This window comes from Elephantulus edwardii, unplaced genomic scaffold (genome assembly GCF_000299155.1).
Source record: "Elephantulus edwardii isolate Elephantulus edwardi_28Jun2011 unplaced genomic scaffold, EleEdw1.0 scaffold00086, whole genome shotgun sequence".
NCBI lineage: Eukaryota > Metazoa > Chordata > Mammalia > Macroscelidea > Macroscelididae > Elephantulus > Elephantulus edwardii.
Genome location: NW_006399836.1, coordinates 9,979,377 through 10,000,380, shown reverse-complemented (window position 1 = coordinate 10,000,380; position 21,004 = coordinate 9,979,377). Strand labels below are relative to the sequence as shown.

General features: G+C 44.1%; 1 pseudogene; it reads left to right on the top strand.

The window, feature by feature from the left end:
- The first annotated feature begins 15,503 nt into the window (after positions 1 to 15,503).
- Positions 15,504 to 17,564, top strand: LOC102864326 (annotated as a pseudogene).
- Positions 17,565 to 21,004: the final 3,440 nt, after the last annotated feature.

Here is a 21,004-nt window from a genome sequence, read left to right as displayed (position 1 = left end):
CAAGCACTGTCACTGCTAGTAAATTGATCTCTGCTTAAGGACCCAGTGAGACAATGAGGGAATTCACTCATCCTCTTTCTTCACTCATCACCTGAGGATCTGTGAAACACAGCTGAGAATCATTCAAAAAAGCCAGAACAGTCCATAGAGAAGGAACTTCCAGACATTCACGCTGGATTCAGAAGAGGCCATGGTACCAGGGATAGATCATGGCTGATGTCAGATGTCAACTCAGATCTTGTCTGAAAACAAAGAATACCAGAAGAATGTCTATTTGTGCGGTATTGGTTCTGAAAAGGCATTTGACTGTGTGGATCATAACTAGTTATGGCTAACATTGAAAAGAATGGGAATCCCAGAACGCTTGATTGTCCTCATGAGAAATTTACACCTAGACCAAAAAGCTGTTGTATGAACAGAGCAAGGGAACACAGCACAGTTTAAAATTAAGAAAGGTGTACATCAGGGCTGTATCCTTTCTCCATACCTAGTTAATCTATATGCTGAGCAAATTATGAAAGAAGCTGGACTCTATGAAGGAAAATATGACATTAGGATTGGAGGGAGACTCATCAATAACTTGTTAGGTAGATGACACAAACTTGTTTGCTGAAGGTGAAGAGGGCTTGAAGCACTTGCTGCAGAAGGTTAAACACAGCAGCCTTCAATATGTATTATATCTCAATGTTAAGAAAACAAAAATCTTCACCACTGGACTGATAGACATCATCAAGGTGGACAGAAAAAGCACTGATTGTCAACAGCTTCATCTTACTTGGATCCACAATCAATACACTTGGTACCAGCAGTCAGGAGATCAGGAGATGTATTGGACTGGGAAAGTCTGAAGTCAGAGACTTCTCTAAATTACTGAGGAGTAATGTTGTCAGTTTGAGGACTAAGATATGCCTGATTCAGACCATGTGCTTTTCAGTCACTTGCTACGCATCTGTAAGCTGAACAATAAGGATGACAGAAAAAGAATTGATACCGTTGGTGGTGCTTGAGAAAAGTACTGAAGAAAGAACCAACAAATACGCCATGGAGAAGGAGCAGCCAGAATGCTCCTTGGAGGCAAACATGATGAAGCTTCATTTCACACGTGTTGCCAGGAGAAGTGATTCCTCGTAGAGGAACAATATGCTTGGAAAGGCGGCGGGGCGACGAAGGAGAGGAAGACCTTCGACCACATGGGTTGACATGGTGACTACAGCAATAGGCTTGAGTGTGTCTGAGATTGTGACGATGGTACAGAATAGGACAGGGTTCAGACTGTTCATAGCATCGCTGAGAGCTGGACTCAGCTCCACAGAACCTAACCAGAGCATTTTCACAGACAGAAAAACTGAGGCTCCGAAAAGAAATAAGATCTCACTGAGTGGAAATGAATCCAGGTCCCATGAGTTAGTTTTCTGCCCTTCTTCTTATTCTACACATGTGAGCCCAGAAGCAGTCCTATCCCCAGCCACCCAAAGCGCCCACAGGAGCTCGTTGCCTGCCCCTATAGCACCATCCACCCAGAGAAACCTGGACTAGTTTGCGAGTTTAGACTCACAAACTGGTCCAGTTTCTGACCAGGAGAGGAAGATCTCAAGAGATGCTGTCAAGGCAGGAGAGGAGGTCAGTGGCCTTCTCAGTACACTTCAATCAACACAGCTCTGAGTGAGGAGAAGATTGATCCTGTGTCCTGACAGACCCCTTCCCACCTCGCCAGTCTCCCACCTCACCTTTCCGGTCTCTTTCATCAAACACGTGATCCACGCTGGAGCGTGTTCAAGACCAGGAATGAGGCTCTGTGAGGCAGAACTGCTGACTAAGCTCAGTGGGGGTTGCCAGGCAACACCCCTCCCCCAGCAGTTTATGAGAGTTGCCATGGCAACCGGGATACATAGGGCTCTGTTACCTCAGACAGCTGTTAAGCCAACCCCTAAGGACAGAGGTCAGAGGAAAAACAGTGCTGAGAAGTCAGTTGGGAACTTGGTATTAGTCTGTACCTTAGTCTGTATCCTAGTGCTCAGTAAGCACCCATCATGTGCCAGGATGGGAACCAGGCCCTGGCAATGAAGACAGATCACAGATACCACCAAGTCAGTGGGAGCTGTTAGAAGCACAGAGGATTAGGTGGAGAGAGGGATGAACTCTTAACAGCGAAGTTTTACAAGAGGGCCGTGTAAGCTGGATTGCGAAGGATGCATAGGGTGTTTAGAAGATTTCTCATCGTGGAATATTACAGACGTTGTTGTTAAGTGTTATCAAGTCAACTATGACTTCCTAGCGACCCTTTGAACAATGCATCTGAACCCTGCCCTGTCCTGTGCCGTTCTCATCCTCTTGGACACAGCCAAGCCCACCGCTGCAGTCACTGTGTCAATTCATCTTATTGAGGGTCTTGCCCTCTTCGCCAGCCCTCCAGCTTTCCAAGCATTTTGTCTTTTTCCAGGAACTTACCCCTCCTAACAACATGCCCAAAGTGTGTTGACACAAAGTTTTACCCTGGTTGCTCCTTTTCCAAGATAAGCTTGTTTAACCTTCTGGCAGTCCATGAGAAATTCAATACTCTTCTCCAACACCACAACTCAAAGGCATCTAATAAATGTGTTGTTGTTGTTGTTGTTAAGTGCCATCAAGTCGCAGGCGACTCATAGCGACCCTATGAAGGAGAGTCCTCAACACATAGGACTTTCACCCTCTCTCAAGGTTCATAGTGTTTCTGGAGGCAAGCTATTACAGAAGTGGATGCTGCTCCTGGTTCCAAGTTTGTTTTTAATTGGGGAGTTTCACCCAACACTGTCCACCATGGGTAACTAACCATTAATGCATTTGACATATCAGCATCACAGTGTTCAACCTAACAGCAACCAAAAGTTAACGCTGTACGGCAAGTGGATACACCAGGGCTATACGACCTAGAAGAATGTTTCACTAAAGACAATGAAAGACAGGCCTGAGGGCCACGGATTAAAAGTCACCCACCTTTGGCTTCGTTGCATCGCTTTCATTCCACTGGGCAGCTGATCACTCTCTATGTTGATGTTATTGTTGTTAAGTGCTGTCGTGTCTCAGGCGACTTATAGCGACCCTGTGAAGGAGAGTTCTCAACACTTGTGTGTCTCATCCTCTCTCCAGGTTCATAGGGTTTCCGGAGGCAAGCTATTACGGAAGTGGATGCCGCTCCTGCTTCCAGAATAAATATGTAGATGTGTTTAAAATATAAAGATAGGTCTTGGGAGATGAGGGAGGAGGAGGAACATGCACATGCAGCTGTGTGAGTAGCACATAAAAAGACGGGGACTAATGGTAAACTTAGGGAGAAGTTGGGACAGGAAGGTCCACTCTTGCCCTTGAATAGCGTGGGCTGTAGGAATTTGTATCTATGGCTTCTTCTCTGTGGAGTGAAGTAGCAGACTACATTGGACGCCACACTAGCTCTATCTGGTCTGGATGCTCTCAACAAAAGCTGGGCAAGAGCAGGAGCAAAGTTTAACGGGGATTGTCATCTCCTTGCCTAGCCTTCCAGGGTCTCCCCAGGCTGCAGAGAGCATGGGGCCACCAAAATCTCAGTCTACCACTAGATGAACAAATTTGACCAAAGTACCTAGTTGAACTTCCTTTGTGTGTAAAATATATAACTCACCTCAGTGGGTAAGAATTTAATGGAGTCGTTTTTGTGACATTTTTAGCACAAGGCCAGTCACAGAAATGTCATGTAGTACCCTACGTTATCCAACAGAGTGTGGAAATTATCGAACACTGATATCACACGCAAGCACAATCCTGTTGAAGATTAACCATAAATGACTGGAACAGGATACCAACAAAGAACTACTGTTGTAGACCGAGGGTCCCAAAGAATGGAATAATTTTATAATTATTAATAAAGAGACAAACAGCCAGGAATGTGATAGAGCAGAGAGCATAAAAGGGGGGGCAGCAGTTCTCAACTGAAGACCCCCAAGCCAAGCTTCTCTGTATCTTTATTGAAAATTATCAGGAAGTAAATCACAAAGAGAATTCAATGCAAATGAAGCCAATCTCTTTGTATTGAAAACCTTCTGCTTGATTCAGGAAGGAGGGGTTCACAAATGCAAGAATTTGGTTTACCCTTAACTATTAACCTTGATGCCTCAGGGTGAACTCTAGCTCAGGAAGTAACACTCCCTCTGTAGGGGGCCCCTTGCTGTCTCCTGTCTTCAGGGAACAAACAGCTCATTTTCTAGGATCTGCCACAAGAGAAATCCTAACTTATAAATCCGTAATTCCTTCAATTCCTGAACAAGGGTTTTCATATAATGTTTGGTATAAAGTCTGGCTTCCCGTAAACTACCAGGAATGCAAACTGGGTTTAGAAGAGGCTGTGGCATTAGGGATATCATGACCAATGTTAGATGGATCTTGGATGAAAGTAGAGTGAATGTCTATCTGTGCTTCATTGACTACACAAAAGGATTTCGCTGTGTGGATCACAACAAATTACGGCTAACCTTGAAGAGAATGGGAATCCCAGAACATTTGATTGTGCTCATATGAAACCTATATTTGGATCAGGAAGCAGTTGTAAGAATAGAGCAGAGAAACACTGCTTTGGTTCAAAATTAGGAAGGGAAGTACATCAGGGATGCATCCTGTCTCCATACTTTTCAATCTATATGCAAAATAGATCATTCCAGAGGCTAGACTTTATGAGGATGAGTGCGGCATCAGGATTGGAGAAAGACTCATCAATAGCCTATGTTATGCAGATGACATACCTTGCTGGCTAAAATAGAGATGGACTTGAAACGTTTGTTGCAAAAGGTAAAGGACTGAAGTCTTCAGTATGGATTGAAGCTCAATATCAAGAAGACAAAGATTCTCATCACTGGGCCAGTTGGCAGCACCATGACAGATTTACAAAAAATTAAGGTCATTAACAATTTCAGCTTCCTCAAGTCTACAACCAACAATCTTGGCACCAGTAGTCAGGAAATCAAAAGACTAGTTGCATTAGGGAAATCTGCTGTCAGAGACCTCTCCACAGTGCTAAAGAGCAACAATGTCAGTCTAGAGATTAAGGTGCCCCTAATTTAGGCCATGGTCTTCCCAGTTACTCATTATGTATCAGAGAACTGGACAATGACTAAGGATGACAGAAGAAGAATCTATGCTTTGAGCTGTAGTGCTAGAGAAGAGTACTGAGCATAAACTCTATAGTACTATAAACTGCCAAGAGAACAAACAGGTCAGTCCTGAAGAGAATGAAACCAAGCTGCCACTTGGAGACAAGGATTTTAAATCTCTATCTCACATACTTTGGCATTTGGCCAGAAGGAACCAGTCCTTGGAGAAGGTTGTCATTCTTGAAAGGGTAGAGGGACAGCACAGGAGAAGAAAACCCTGGATGAGGTGGATTGACACAGTAACTGGAGCATTAGGGTAGGTGTGTTGGAGTGAGACTGGTTCAGGATAAGGCGAGGTTCAGAGCTATCGTATAAAATGAGTCAAAAGGTGACTCAATGGCAGATAACAACAACCCCATCATATGCTAACACATTACCAAACCCTTCAAAATATCAGACTCAAATTCTTTCTTCCAGCTATGGAAAGAGGACAAAACGGCATGAGATCACAAGGCAACAATTGTATCTCTGAAAAGGCCAGAGGGAGTAGGAATAGCACATGCCCTGACTGTCCCAGAGCAGAAAGCAGATAGAGTCCCTCCCCCGTGGTGCCTCTAGAAACACAGCAGCAGCAAGGAGGTTTGTTTATTCATTGCTGACTCACAGTTCTGGTACCAACAGTGGGATTTATTAGGTAAGGAAGTTAGAGAGTAGGGGAGACAAAGAGTACCACCCAATGCAAATCCAAGTTTTAGCCCAACAGTCCCAAGGCACAGTTCCTCAATTAGTCCAGGCTTTGGTTTCAGTTCAGTAATTAAATCCAAATCATCCAACAAGGTTTACTTTGCTTCAGAGCAGTTATAAGTCAGCATTTCCTTCAAGCATCTGGCAAGAACAGCTAAACCTTTAACTTTGACCAGTACAAATGCAAGAAGCCGCACACCACACTTTCCAACCGTTTCTCCACAGCAGTGCCAGTCTCTCCACCATCAGGGTCTCACTCTCACCAGGATCTCACTGTCACAAGCCTGGCTTGCCTCAAGTCTTGCTGCTACATGTCAAGTTCACCTCAAGTCTTTCTCACTTCAAGTCTTGCTGCCCAGTGTGGGAAGCCCTCTTTCTCTTATTCTAGTCCCACAGCTGTTAGTGATTTGCAAAGCCATATTGATTTGCAAGTCCATGTGTCTGCAGTTAGGGTAGCTGGAGACCAGAAGTGGCTAACTGTAATGGCTTTTAAAAAGCCAACCTTTATATTAACACTACACCACCTCTAAACCTCCCCTACCATCTCTTGCCTGGGTTAACTAACACAGTTGCCATATCATGCGCTCTTCTCCTCTGTGTTAGTTCTCTATTGCTGCACAACAAAATCATCACAAACTTTGCAACATAACAGACATTTATCATCTCACGTTTTCTGTGGGCCAGGGACCTGGAGACAACATGTTGTTGTTGTTAAGTGCCGTCAAGTCATAGGCGACTCACAGCGACCCTACGAACAAAAGTCCTCAACACTTGTGTGACTTTCATCCTTTCTCCAGGTTCATAGGGTTTCCAGAGGCAAGCTATTATGGAAGTGGATGCCACTCCTGCTTCCAAGCTTGTTTTAATTGGGGGGTTCCACACAACACTGTTCACAGTGGGTAACCATTAACGCGTTTGACATTTCAGTGTCACAGTGTTCAGTTTCACAGCAACCACAAGTTACCTCTGTACTGCAAGTGGACACACCAGAGCTATACCACCCAGAATGTTTGAACAAAAACAATAAAAAACAGGCCTGAGGGCCATGGATTAAAAGTCACTCACCTTTGGCTTGGTAGCATCACTTTTTCTCCACTAGGCCAACTGATCTCTCTCTCTCTGTTGATGTTATTGTTGTTAAGTGCCATCGAGTCATAGGCCACTCATAGTGACCCTATGAAGGAAAGTCCTCAACACTTGTGTGACTTTCATCCTTTCTCCAGGTTCATAGGGTTTCCGGAGGCAAGCTATTATGGAAGTGGATGCCACTCCTGCTTCCAAGCTGGAGACAACATAGCTAATTTATTAGAACCATGAGGCTGTAACCAGGATGTCAACTACAAGGACTCTTGTTGACACGTTGTTTTGAACCTTTGAACCATTAAGTCAGATTAGACCCATAGAAAAAACCTCCAGCATTTTTTCAGAGTCTTTAAATCACATGTGAGGAGATTGCCCACCTTTGTCCCACGGAGCAGCTAGTGAATTTGAACTGTGTGCCTTTAGGTTGCCATCACAGCTCCTTAACAGAACTCCCTTTTGTGGGCATGGTGGCCACAAATTCAGCCAAACCATTTGTTGAGAGGTTGGTTTTAGAATTAGGCATCTCCAAAGAGAGATGTCTAAAATAAAACAAAAAGATTAATATAAAATGTTAATAGTCAAGTGGAATACGAGTAAATGTGAATTAAAATATTTTTTTTAAATATTAATCATCTAAAAGCTAGTATTCAAGTTCAAGATGGCAGTGAACAAAAATCTTTTAATGATTTGGCAATCTTGGCTCATTTTTTGAAACTCACTTGTTCTTGGTGAAGTTGCCCAACCTTAGTTAACGTCTCATAAGGGCATCATAAGCTGGGTATTTTACCAGACTTCTCAGTGGGCTTGGACAAGAGTTGGTTCAGAGAGAAATCTGGCTCATGTAAGCTCTGACATGGTGATGAGCCCCAAGAAGTCTAGCTTAGGTCTTTGACCTTCAGTGATGCTTGGAGAGAGGGAGACCCATTCACAGGCTAAACTGGAGTATCAACAAGGATCAAAGCAGTCAAGTTGTAGCTCTCAGTGAAACCAAGTCAAGAGAAAAGAATTGTGGAAAGTGTTGGAGTCAGATGTTGAAAGCAACTGTTGTTGTGTTGTTATGTAGGTGTCGTTGAGTCAAGGACAATTCATAGTGATCCAATGAACAAGAGTTTTGAACCCTGTCCTATCCTGTGCCATCCTCACACTTCCTGACACACTAGAGCCCATTGTAGCAGTCACCATGCCAGTTCACTTGGTCGAGGGTCTTCCTCTCCTTCATGGACCCTCCACCCTTCCCAGCAACATGTCCCTCTCCAAAGAATAGCCCTTCCTAGCAACATGCCTGAAATATGGAAGGCAAAGCTCCATCATTCTTTCCTCGAAAGAGCACTCTGGCTGCATCCTCTCCAAGGCATATTTGTTTGTTCTTTTGGCCATCCATGGTATGTTCAGCTCTCTTCTCCAACACCGCAGTTCAAAGGCATCAATTCTTCTTTTGTCCTTCTTATTCCTTGTCCAGCTCTCAGATGCATAGCAAGTGATCAGAAAGATCATGGACTGAATCAGGGCAAATTGACACCATTACTCCTCAATAATTTGGTGAGGTCTCTAACTGCAGACTTTCCCAGTGCAGTACGTTTCCTTATTTCCTGTCTGCTGATACCTAGGGTGTTAATTGTGGATCCGAGTAAAATGAAGTTGTTGACATTTTCAATCTCTTCTTCATACATTATGATGTTGTATGAAAGGAACTGTAGAGGTTGAAAATCTTGTAGTCTTTATAAGGTCACAAGATCTAGTCTATTGACAGATGACAATCAAAATCATCAGATACTTGTAGTTTGCAAAGTTTACAGAAGAGTTCAAAGACAATGAGCCTGACCCGAATCTGACCCCGCCTACTGGTCCGCAGGAGAATGATGGAGCAGTCTCCTCCTGTGAAAACTTACAGCTTTGGAAACCTGAGAGCCATTGTTTTGGTTATATGTGGATGAGTCAGGATTGTTATTGTGGTAGATGTTGTGTGCTGTTGAGTTGACTTCAACTCATAGTGACCCTATAAACAATGCATCTGATTGCTGCTCTATCTTGAACCACTCTCACTATCTCTATATATTGAAGTTCCTTGTTTTAGTAACTGGGTCAATCCATCTTATTGAGGGTCTTCTTCTCTTTCTCAGACCCTCCACCTTTTCAAGCATGATGTCTTTTACCAAGAATTGGCCCCTCCTAACAATACGGCCAAAGTCGTGAGTTATATCTTCACTCTTCCTGCCTCCAGGAAGGAGACTGGTTGCATATTCTCCAAGATATATATTTGTTTGCTGTTTTGGCAGTCTATGGGCTATTCAATACTCTTCTTCAACACCACAGATCAAAGGCATCAATTCTTATTTTGTCATTTTTTTGTCACTGTACAACTTTCAGATGCATAGCAAGTGATTAAAAGAAAATCCATGGCTTAAATTAGGAGCACCTTGATCTTTAAACTGACATTATTGCTCTTCAACACTTTGGAGATATCTATGACAGCACATTTTCCCAATGCAACACATCTTTTGATTGCTTGACTGCTGATACCAAAGGTGTTGATTTTGCACCCAAGTAACGTGATATCATAGACAATTTCCATTTTTTTTCTGCACCTATCATAATGTTGGTCTTCTAGGTGGGGCAGTTGTCTGGAGCAGCCTGTTTCTACAGAGGTTTGATCTTGTTTTCAGGTGAGACATAGGTGCAATGTTTATTATCCATTGGGAGTGAATTGATTGTATTAAGCCTTCTATTTAAAAAGGTATTTGAGCCCTTGGGCCTTCGGCCCTCAGGCCTGATTTTTAATTGTTTTTGGTCAAACGTTCTTCTAGGTGGTATAACACTGGACTTTCCATTTGCTATACAGAGGTAACCATGGTTGCTGTGATGCTAATCACTGTGACACTGATGTGTCAAATGTGATAATGGTTACCCATGGTGGACAGTGTTTGGTGGAGGTTCCAATTAAAACAAGCTTGGAAGCAGGAGTGGCATCCACTTCTGAAATAGCTTGCCGCTGGAAACTCTATGAACTTGGAGAAATTATGTAAGTTATACAAATGTTCAGGTCTTTCATTCATAGAGTCATAAGGTTGTCTATGACTTGATGGCACATAGCAACAACAACATCATCATAATGTTGTCTATTGAGCCAGTTGTGAAGACTTTTGTCTTCTAGATGTTGGGGGATAATGCATATTGAAGGTTGACTAGGCTTTGAGCTTCTGCAGCAAATATTTTAAATCCTCCTCACTTTCAGCAAGCAAGGTTGTGTTATCTACATAGTGCTGGTTGTTGAGTCTTCCTTCCCTCCTGATGCCACCATTGTCTACTCAGGTCACACCTTTGATTGAGTCATTCACAGTACCTCACAAGAAATAAAAGGAGTAAGGGAGACTTGACAACCATCCAGGAAGAAGAGTGGGAAGGAGAGTTCATCCTCTTTTGGACCCAGGGTCCATCGAGATCTCTAAGAGATGCCATGACCCAGATGAAGAAAGGAGATAAGAGCCTTCTGATGGAGTGGACAGAAAGAGAAGTCCTTCTCCTCCCCTCTGCCTCCTACTGTTGTTATGGTTTTACTGTGAAGTCAGAATGGACTCACAACTGACCCTCCAGCTGATTTTCTTTTTTTTTATTTTTCTGTATCTTCTCCTTATCATTAATTTTAATGAAAATTTACAGCGACTTTGGATTTCCATTCAGTCATTGTTGCACTTTTCTCCCTCCCCCCACAATTCACTCTTCTCTTTGAAAAGTAAAAGAAAAATCCTTTCATTGTTATGCAATCCTCCCCCACAAGTCCACTCCACTGTGCGGCCTTCATTCTGGACTCCTGTCATGACAAAAACACCTAAATCACACAGGAGAAGATTGCTCATCTCCAAGGGGCAGCAGGTGAATTCAAACCACGGGCCTTTGGGATAGCAACACAGCTCCTTACCTGGTATCATCAAGTCAGAACCAACCCATAGCTGGTCCTCCAGTAGGTTTTCATAGACAATTAATGACACAGAAGTAGACTGCCCATCCTTCTCCCACAGAGCAGCTGGTGGCCTCAAACCACATACTTTCAGGATTGCAGTGCAGCTTCTTGCCACTAGGCCACCAGAGCTTTCTTCTTAGAGCACCTACATTTGGACTTTTAGCCCCCTGAACTGAGATACCATTTCACTTCCACGATCACAGTTGTTGTTATGTGCCGTCGAGTCATTTGCAACTCATAGCGACCCTATGTACAACAGCCCTAAACCCTGCTCTATCCTGTGCCAACCTCATTGCCTCTGACACACCCATCCCTATTATCCCAGTCACTGAATCAATCCACGTCATAGAGGGTCTTCCCCTCCTGCACTGTCCCTCTACGCTACTCAGCATGATGTCCCTCTCTAAAGACCTGTCTCTCCTTACAACATGTCCAAAGTATGTCAGGTGAAGCCCCAGAATCCTTGCCTCCAAGGAGCAGCCTGGTTTAACCCTCTCTAGGATGAATCTGTTTGTTTTCTTGGCAGTCCATGGTACATTCAATACTCTTCTCCAGCACCACAGCTCAAAGGCGTCAATTCTCCTTCTATCCTCCCTAGTCATTGTCCAACTCTCTGATGCATAACAAGTGATTGCAAAAACCATGGCCTTTCAAAATCAAAACCAGAAAACAACAGATGTTGGTTGTGGAGAAATTGGAGCCCTTGTCCATTGTTGGTGAAGCCACAAAATCGTCTAGCCATTGTGGAAAACCTTGTGGGGTTCCTCAAAACACGAAAAAAAGAATTACCATATGAACCAGCAATTCCATGCCTAAATATAGACCCAAAAGATTTGAAAGCAGATACTAAAAATAGAGACTTATACATCAATATTCACTGAAGCACTGCTTACAATGGCCAGAAAATGAAAACAAATCAAATGCTCAGCAACAGATGAATGGATGTGCAGGGTGTGGTATATCCATATAATGGAATACTACTCAGCCAGTAGGAGAATGAAGTCTTGGTATATGCTACAGTACAGCTAGGGCTCGAACACTGTTGTTGTTATGTGTCATTAAGTTGTCTGCAATTCAATGTACAATAGCTCTGAACTCTGCTCTATCCTGAGCCAGTCTCACTATCTCTGACTCACTTACCCCCATTATCTCAGTTACTGTGTGAATCCATCTCATCGGGGGTCTTCCTCTCCTGCGCTGTCCCTCCACCCTTCCAAGAATGATGTCCTTCTTCAGGCACTGAGCCCTCCTGGCCACATGCTCAAATTATGTTAGATGGAGCTTCAAAATCTTTGCCTCCAAGAAGCAGCCTTGTTTCACACTCCCCAGGACAGCTCAAAGGCATCAATTCTTCTGTTATCTTTGGTCATCGTCCAACTCTCTGACGCATAGCAAGTAATCATGAAGACCACAGCCTGAATCAGGTACACCTTATTCTCTAGACTGACATTTTTTGTTTTTCAGGACTTTTCAGAGGTCTCTGACAGCATCCTTCACCAGAGCAATTTGTCATTTTATTTCCTGACTGCTGGTGTAAGTGTGCTGATTGTGGAGCCAAGCAAACTGAAATCGTTAACAACCTCAATCTCTTCTCTTTCTATCTTGGTGCTGCCAATTGGCCCATGGGTAAGAACTTTTGTCTTCTTGGTGTTTAGCTTCAGTCTATACTGAAGACTTCAGTCCTTGACCTTCTGCAGCAAATGCTTTAGTTCTCTTCAGTTTCAGCAAGCAAGGTTGTGTCATCTACAAAACACAGGTTGTTGATGAGTCTTCCAATTCTTTTTTTAAATTTTTTTAATTTATTTTATTATTTTGTGTGTGTGTGTGTGTGTGTGTGTGTGTACCATCAAATCAGATCTGACTGGTACAGGAGGAGGACATTGCTCCTCCTTCTCCAGCAGAGCATCTGGTGGATTCGAACCGCGCATCTCTGGGATTGCAGTGCAGCTTTTTGCCACTAGGCCACCAGAGCTCCCGAGTCTTCCAATTCTAATGCCACCTTCCTCCTCATAAAGTCCAGCCTCCCAAATGATCTAGTCTACATATTGATTGAAAAGGTATGAGACAGGACACATCCCTGACACACTCCTTTCCTGATCTTGAACCATGCAGTGTTTCCTTTCTCTGTTCTGACCACTGCTTCCTGCTCCAAGTATAGGTTTTGCTTAAGCACAATCAAATGTTATGAGATTCCCATTCTCTTCAAGGTTAGCCAAAATTTGCTGTGATCCACACAGTCAAATGCCTTTGCACAGACAATGAAACACAGACAGACATTCCTCTGATACTCTGCTTTCAGCCAAGATCCATTTGACATTGATGATAATGTGTCTAGTTCCACAGCCTCTTCTAAGCTTGTCCTGTATTTCTGGCAGTTCTCTGTCTCTGTTGATGTACTGTTCCAGTTGTTTCTTTTTATAATCTTCAGCAGGCTTTTGCTGGGTGTGGTATCAGAGATATTTTTCGATAATTTCCACATTCTTTTGGGTCACCCTTTTCTGGAGTAGGAACAAATATGGATCTCTCCCAGTGAGTTGGCCAGATAGATGTCCTCCAGATTTCTTGGCACAACTTGGTAAGCACGTCCAGGACAGCATCGGTTGAAATATGTCAGTTGGTATTCCATCAGTTCCTAGGGCCTGGTTCTCTGCCATGTCCTTTAGAGCTGCTTGAACTCCCTCCTTCATCACCATTGTCTCTTGATCATACACTATCCCAGGAAACTCTTCAGTGTTAGCCAATTCTTTTTTGGTACAAAGCTGAAGTCACCACAGTGAATGAAATAAGCCAATCACAAAAGAGCACACACTGTATGATCCCACTTACATAAAATGAGTCTTAAAAGGTCAAGGGGCCACATAAGAGCGGTCATATCCAACCTTCACCAACTCCACAAAGGGTAACAGTCCAGTCCCCAACAACAACCGCCACAACACAAAACCAGTTCTCATGAGGTCAGACATGTCCCCACACATCTTTCCACTCATCCCAAGACCAATCTTACTGCTTTCCTGGGTCCACAAGCCAATGTGATAGCTCACAGACCGCACAGAACTATATTGGAGAAGTCAAAAGGCTATATATAATTCAGGTTGGTAACAATACAATCAGTCAATCAGGACAGCTTCCAGAGTATGCTCGCAGGTACCTCAGCCATGGGCCTCCCAGATCCTGCCAATCAGGGGTTTTCCTCCCCCTATCCTGCCTGCCATAGTCCTCCAACAAACTTGAGCAAAATGCTCTCGGCTCTGGTTCAATAGAATTGTTGTTGTTGTTGTTGTTGATTGCCGACTCATAGAGACCCTATGAAGCCTTTCTATAACTATCAACATCTATCAAAGTTCATAGATTTTTTCCAGAGGAATGTTGTTTAGGAAGTGGATGCCACTCCTGCTTCCAAACCTCTTAGCAAGATGTTCCTCCAAAATATAATAACAACCAGCTTTAAATACAAAGGCCCTCCCCGAGGCCTTGTTGCCTCTAAACAAGAGGCTTACATTTTTAAAAAAAAATAACAACCCCCCAAAACAAAAACAAAAACAAAAAAAACCCAACCCAATACAATGTGTTTAGTGTATCAAAGTCCATTCTTTCTCATGTCAGGTCTCTGGTTCTCTGATGTGGCTGCAATGGTGGCTGCTCTGGGAGGCCCTGGCCCCAAAGGACACACTGGCTCCTCTTCCTTCTTCTTGGCTGGGGGTAAGACTCTCAAATCTGCCACCAAGTCTGCTCAATTTAGTGGTGAGACTAGCCAACCCCTTTGTGGATAGGCTAACACACCCTATTCATATATCCCCACCCATCCACGGGGCAAAGTCAAATTCAATGACAAGGAAAGCCATTTTGAACAATAAACTCTTCACACCACAAAGATACATACTCTCATATTTTGGTATATTGGTAGGAGAGGCTGTTCCTTGCAAAGGGATATCATGTTTGGAAAAGTAGAAGGCAGGCAAAAGAGAAAAGATGCTCAGCCAGTGGGCTGACACAGTGACTGCCGCAATGGGCTCAAGTGTTCCAGAGATGATAAGAGTGACACAGGAAAGGACAGAGTTCAGGTCTGTTGTTCTTTGGGCCACTGTGAGTCACACTTGACTCAACAGCACCTAGCAGCAGCAACATATCAAAAGACTTTAAAGAAAGGTCAAAGTATAGAGAACAAAGCTTATCATTGGTTACCTAGGTCAGGCAAGAGGAAGTAAAGATGGGTTAAGGGTTATGGAAAAACCACATTGAAGGCAAGGCTGTACAATTGATTATTACCATTCCTCTCATACACTTGTGAAAACTTGAACTGGCAAAAGTTTTGTGATAGATATACTTATGAAGAAGAAGGAAGAGGAGGAGAAGGAAAAGAAGAAAAAAGTCATTGCTGAGCCAATTTACGTATCACCAAACACCTTGTGGGATTTGGTTCCTCGGTTTGGAGGTTTAAGGTCAGGGTCTCACGGGACTTCCTAGTTAATTAGTATGTTAGTGTATTTTGTGCTCCTGATCTACCTCCTAGTTGTTGCATAGTGCCTGTTGTCTAAAAAAACTTGCAAGTGGGCCTCGAAGGCATGACTATTTTTGTCTCTACTTTCCCTTGAACAAGTTGAAAGAGTCAGGAATAGAAGTGGATGGAGGACGTGATTGTGTGGCTAACTTTCCCCGTGGACAACCACTGCCAGAAGACGGGAAGGACCAGACGGTACCCGGATACTGTTACTGAGCAATTCGGTTAAAGATTCCATAGAATCCTAATCAAACAGAGAACGCAGAACGGTTTCAAATTCCCAAGGACTCTAGACTTCTGGAGCCTGGAAAACTAGATTAACCCCTGAAACTATTGTCCTGAGGTAGTAAATTTTTTTAATTGGCTTGCTGACAATGTTTATATAGAGTGTGTTTTACACTATTGTTCATTCACATTGTGTCTCACACTATCATTCTTATACACTATGTTTTATAAAATTAACCCTCACTGGACTATTACCCTTCATTACTCTTGTCTTTACAGGTCCTCGCAGATCTTTCCTATTTCCTTTACTGCCTCCCTCCATCCACCAAATTATGTAATCCTGTGATATTGCCCCTGCACATCCTCACCCCTCTGCTCCCCCACCCCGATCCCCTCTTTGGGTCCCCATACATGTTTTACTGATCATCCTTCTATTTTTACAATAATAGCTTTATACAGTATTTGTCCTTATGAGACTGAGTTAATTCACTCAGCATAATGCTCTCCAATTTCTCTGAAGTTATGCAGTATTTTTTTTGTTTTTTAGTATTTTTATTTTAAAAAAATCATTGCTCCATTGTGTGAATGTATCACAATTCTGAGATGAATTTTAAACCTTAGATAAAAATATCCCTTGAAACAGAGCAATTTGTTGTTGTTTTGTTAGGTGTCATCAAGAAAGACCATGACTCACAGAAATGTATGGACAGCTGAGCTGAACTATGCCCTGTCCTGGGCCATGCTCATTTTCTCTGATATACTCAAGCCCATTGCTACGGCCACTGTGCTGACCCATCTTTTTGAGGATCTTATGCTGACCCTCCACTTTCCCAGCACCATGTCCTTTTCCAAGAACCAGCCCCTCCTAACAACCTGCCCGAAGTGTGTGAGTCAAAGTTTCACCATCCTTGCACTTGGCCGCACCTTCTCCAAGACATGTTTGTTCCTTGGCTGGCCGTGGGATGTTTCGTACTCTTCTCCAAACACACAACTCAGAGGCATAGATTCTTTCCACATCATCATTTTACCAATTAACTGATCAAGAGTTAGCTTAACTAGTAAAATAGGAGGGCCTTGAATATTATGCCTTTTTTTTAAGAACTATCTATATAAGATAAAACTGACAACAGGAACTCGAAAGATTAGATGAGAACTTTAGGATAGTGAGTTTATGTTAGTGAGAGAGGAACTCGGAAAAGGAATGTGAGAACAGTCACACAACACAAAAGATGGAATTAGGCCCACCTCTCGATACGGTGGCCTGAAAGCAGTAACGAATACTGTGCTTTGAATTTGTCGGTTCTACGAGTCCTTGTCACGATATCTTTCAAGAGGGAAGGAGACAACTGGAGTCAACTCAATGTACTTAAAAAACAAAGAGTTGGGGACTTGCTGGCCAGTTATATCCCAGAGGATGAGGCACTGATGCTACGAGATGGATGTTTTGCTTGTTCCATCTGCCCTCACCAGCCGGTACTTGACACCCTCGCCATGCTTACTGCTCACCGACCAGGGAGAAAACATCTTTCGAGCTTGCAGCATTATTACGGCAAGAAGCAGCAAGGAAAGAGAATGGAGCAGAATCCAAGACAACAGAATGAATTGGGGGAGGAAACCAAAGCTGAGGCTCCTCTGCTGGCCCAGACTCGATTTATCACTCAGAGCACTCTGCATAGAGCTCCCCATTACAGCAGGTGTTGTCGCCGGAAGTACAGATGTTGAACTCCGGAGTGGGAAGATCAACAGGGAATCTGAGCCTGAAGCTAATGCTCAGGCCAAGAAGTCGGCAACTGTCCCAACCCCTGCACCCATGAGTCCCACGAAAAGACGAGCCCTAGATCGTTACCTCACCCTCCGAAGCTCTGGATGGATCCCAGATGGAAAAGGTGGATGGGTGAAAGATGAGAATGTTGAGTTTGACTCTGATGAGGAAGAACCCCCTGGCCTCCTCTTGGACTGACACCCTTTTCCCTTGTTTTACAAATAAACTTTAACAGGTGCTGGGGGCGGGGAGGAGGGGGGGGGAAGATGGAATTAATGTCTGTTGCTGCTGTTGTGTACTGTCGAGTTGCAATGATCTGTTGCTGGCCCTCTGGGGGGTTTTCAGAGGCAGTTAATTGTGTGTGAGGAGATTGCCCATATTGTTATCCAGAATAGCTGGTGGATTCGAACCACGTGCCTTTGGATTGCAGCACAGCTAATCTTTCTCTCAATTAATGCCTAAATCTACTAAATTGTACATATGGGAACTGTTGAATTAGTATGTGCATGGCTGTATCTAGTCCCAAAACAAAATAAATACAATTTAAGGGTAAAATCCAAATTGTTAGGAAAGAAATAGGAGAATAGTGGGGAAAGAGGACTGCTACAACAGGGAGACGCTCTGGCCCTGAGATCTTCAAGCACACACAGTTAGGGGGAAGGTATTTCTTTTACAGAGACGAAGTTCTGGTGGCCTAGTGGCAAGAAGCTGCACTGCAATCTTGAAGGCATGTGGTTCGAGGCCACCAGCTGCTCATGGGAGAAGGATGGTCAGTCTCCTCCTGTGGGATTAACTGCCTCTGAAAATCCACTGGGGGGTCAACTATGGGTCAGTTCCATCTCAATGGTATACAACAACAACAGCATAAATAAAGTTTTTAAAAATCCAGGTGTGGGGAAATGGGACAAGAGGTGATATAATCAGACAGTTCCTGGATATGTTTTACAATCCAGGAAGGACTCTTAAAGAGGGGTGAATGTAGGCCAAATTGCAGGGACTTCAGGGAAAGAGAGAGGCTGAACCAAAGTCCGCTTCACAAACCTTTGGTTTCTGACTCATTGTGAAGCCAAGCAACTCATTTATGGGGCAAAGAATGGAAACTGGGAGCATCTGTGTCTGGACCTTGCCATAGGTCTCCCAGGGACATGTGAGTCTATGGAAAGGGTGGTTATTTACAGTAAGTTGTTTTCCTAAACACCATTATAAAGTGAACTGTGTCCCCTTCCACAATTAAGTGTTAAAATTCTAACCTTTGTACCTGTAAATGTGCCCGTGTTTGGAAACAATTTTCTTTTGTTATGCTATTGAGGTCATGCCAGATTGTTGTTAAGTGCCCTCAAGTTATAGGTGACTCATAGTGACCCTATGAACGAAAGACCTGAACACTTGTATAACTTTCTTTGTTTCTTCAAGTTCATAGGGTTTCCCAAGGCAAGCTATTTCGGAAATGGATGCCAGTCCTATTTCCAAGCTTGTTTTAATCAGGGAGCTCCACCAAACACTGTCCACCATGGGTAACCAATATCACATTTGACACATCAGGGTCACAGTGTTCAGCATCACAGCAACCACGAGTTACCTCTGTACAGCAAATGGACAGACCAGTGCTATACCACCTAGAAGAATGACCAAAAACAATTAAAAGCAGGTCCGAGGGCCACTGGCCCTCAGGCCCTACAGGATTTAAAAATTCTGGCATGCCTACATGCTGGTGGACTGTTAGCCAAAGACCCCCAGAATAGGATCCTAAAACTAATCCCCTCTGAGCTATAAAAAGTGGAGAACAGACACAGAGAGATACCTACAGAAGGGAGAAGAAGGCAGGCCACAGAGCCAGATACAGCTGTAAACCCTGAACTGTAAGGACTGCTGGCAGCTAACGCAACCTTCGGAGCAAGGATGATGAAACTTCACTCACTTGGGGCTTATCGTCAGAAAGAGCTGGTCTTCGGAGAGAGACGAGGCATTGTGCTGGAAAAGGCAGAAGGTCAGTGAAAGAGAAGACCCTCAACAAGAGGATTGAGTCAGTGACCATCACAATGGGCTTGAACCTGACAGAGGTCATGAGGATGGCACAGGAGACGGCAAGGTCCATGTCTGTTGTTCGTAGAGTCTCTATGAGTTGCTGTTGACCGATGGCATCTAACCACAACAATGATTTCTTTTCCCACTGTTTAGGGACCCAGAAATCACAGTTCAGGGATGCCTGCTCTACGGGGAGGCTTTCCTTCTCTGCCAACTGCAGGGAAAGGCCCTAGACTGTTTCCAGGTTCTGTTCCTTGGTTGCTTGGTGACCTTCCCATCTGCACCTATCTGACCTCCATTCACACTTTCCGTGCCCTGATCTGCTCTTTCTGTATCTCAAAGGACATTGCCTTTCAAACACACCCTACACTAATAAGGAGCTCTGCTTGCCTCAGTTCAAGAAAGATGTGGGAGAAAGAAGGGAAATCTCCTGAGTGATTTACTGCCTCTGAAAACCCACTGGAGGGTCAGCTATGAGTTGGTTCCAACTTGACAGTTGTTGTTTTGTTTTTTAGGAAATTGTGTGTGTGTGTGTGTGTGTGTGTGTGTGTGTGTGTGTGTGTGTGTGTATACTGTCAAATCAGATCTGACTGGTACAGGAGGAGATTGCCCCTCCTTCTCCAGCAGAGCATCTGGTGGATTCGAACCACCACCTTTGGGACTGTAGTGCAGCTTCTTGCCACTAGGCCACCAGAGCTCACCCACAGTTGTTGTTATGTGCTGTCTAGTCACCTGTGACTCTTGGCGGCACTATGTACAACAGCCCTAAACCCTGCTCTATCCTGTGCCAATCTCACTGACTCAACGGTACACAACAATAACAACAACTGTAGTCCTATGACTTCATGAAAGAAAACCCTTCCCCCAAATGTGATCACATCCACAGGACAAACCAGAAAAACCGAAGCCCACCACCATTGAGTCCAATCAACTCGTGGTAACCCTCCAATGAGTTTCCATTGGATACAAATCTTTACAGGAGGAAACTGCCCAAGAAAGGGGTTGAGAAGGTCTGTTTATGGACAACCACGAAGTCCTATGCAGTGGACTCTTCCTTCACTCTGTCTTTGTAATTCACAGCACCAGGGCCCCAAAGCCCTTTCTCTCAGGGCAGAAGCTGCTCCCAAGTCCTCCCTTGAGGCTCCATATAGGGGCTTGTTCTGAGCTGGGAAGGGCACCCAAAGCAGGAGGGGACCTAGAACCTTCTGGTGTGTTGGAGCTCTGTGGACAGCCACCTGTAAGGCCAGTGGCCCTCTAGTCCCTCGCACATGTGGCCTGTGGCAGGTGGGGTCAACACCCTGGCAGGCCCTGGCATTGTCTCTGTCAGCCTTCCAGTCCCCCGTCCTAGCTTGCCCTCTAGGATCCCAGCATGCCTTGCAGGGGAAGGCCACCTGATGCGGGACACAGGCATCTCCCTTAAGTGGAAAGGGGTGTCTTTTGTGGGGCCCTGCTAGAGGTCTCCATGGGGTTCCTGTCCTTGGCAGAGCCAAAGGATCTGGAAGGAGATAGAAGTATGGGGCAAGGATGGACTTCAGCAACATTCAGGCCACACAGATTCCCAGAATATGCAGACTTTATTTCCAGTGTTGTTGGGGAAAGGGAGGGGTTTACAC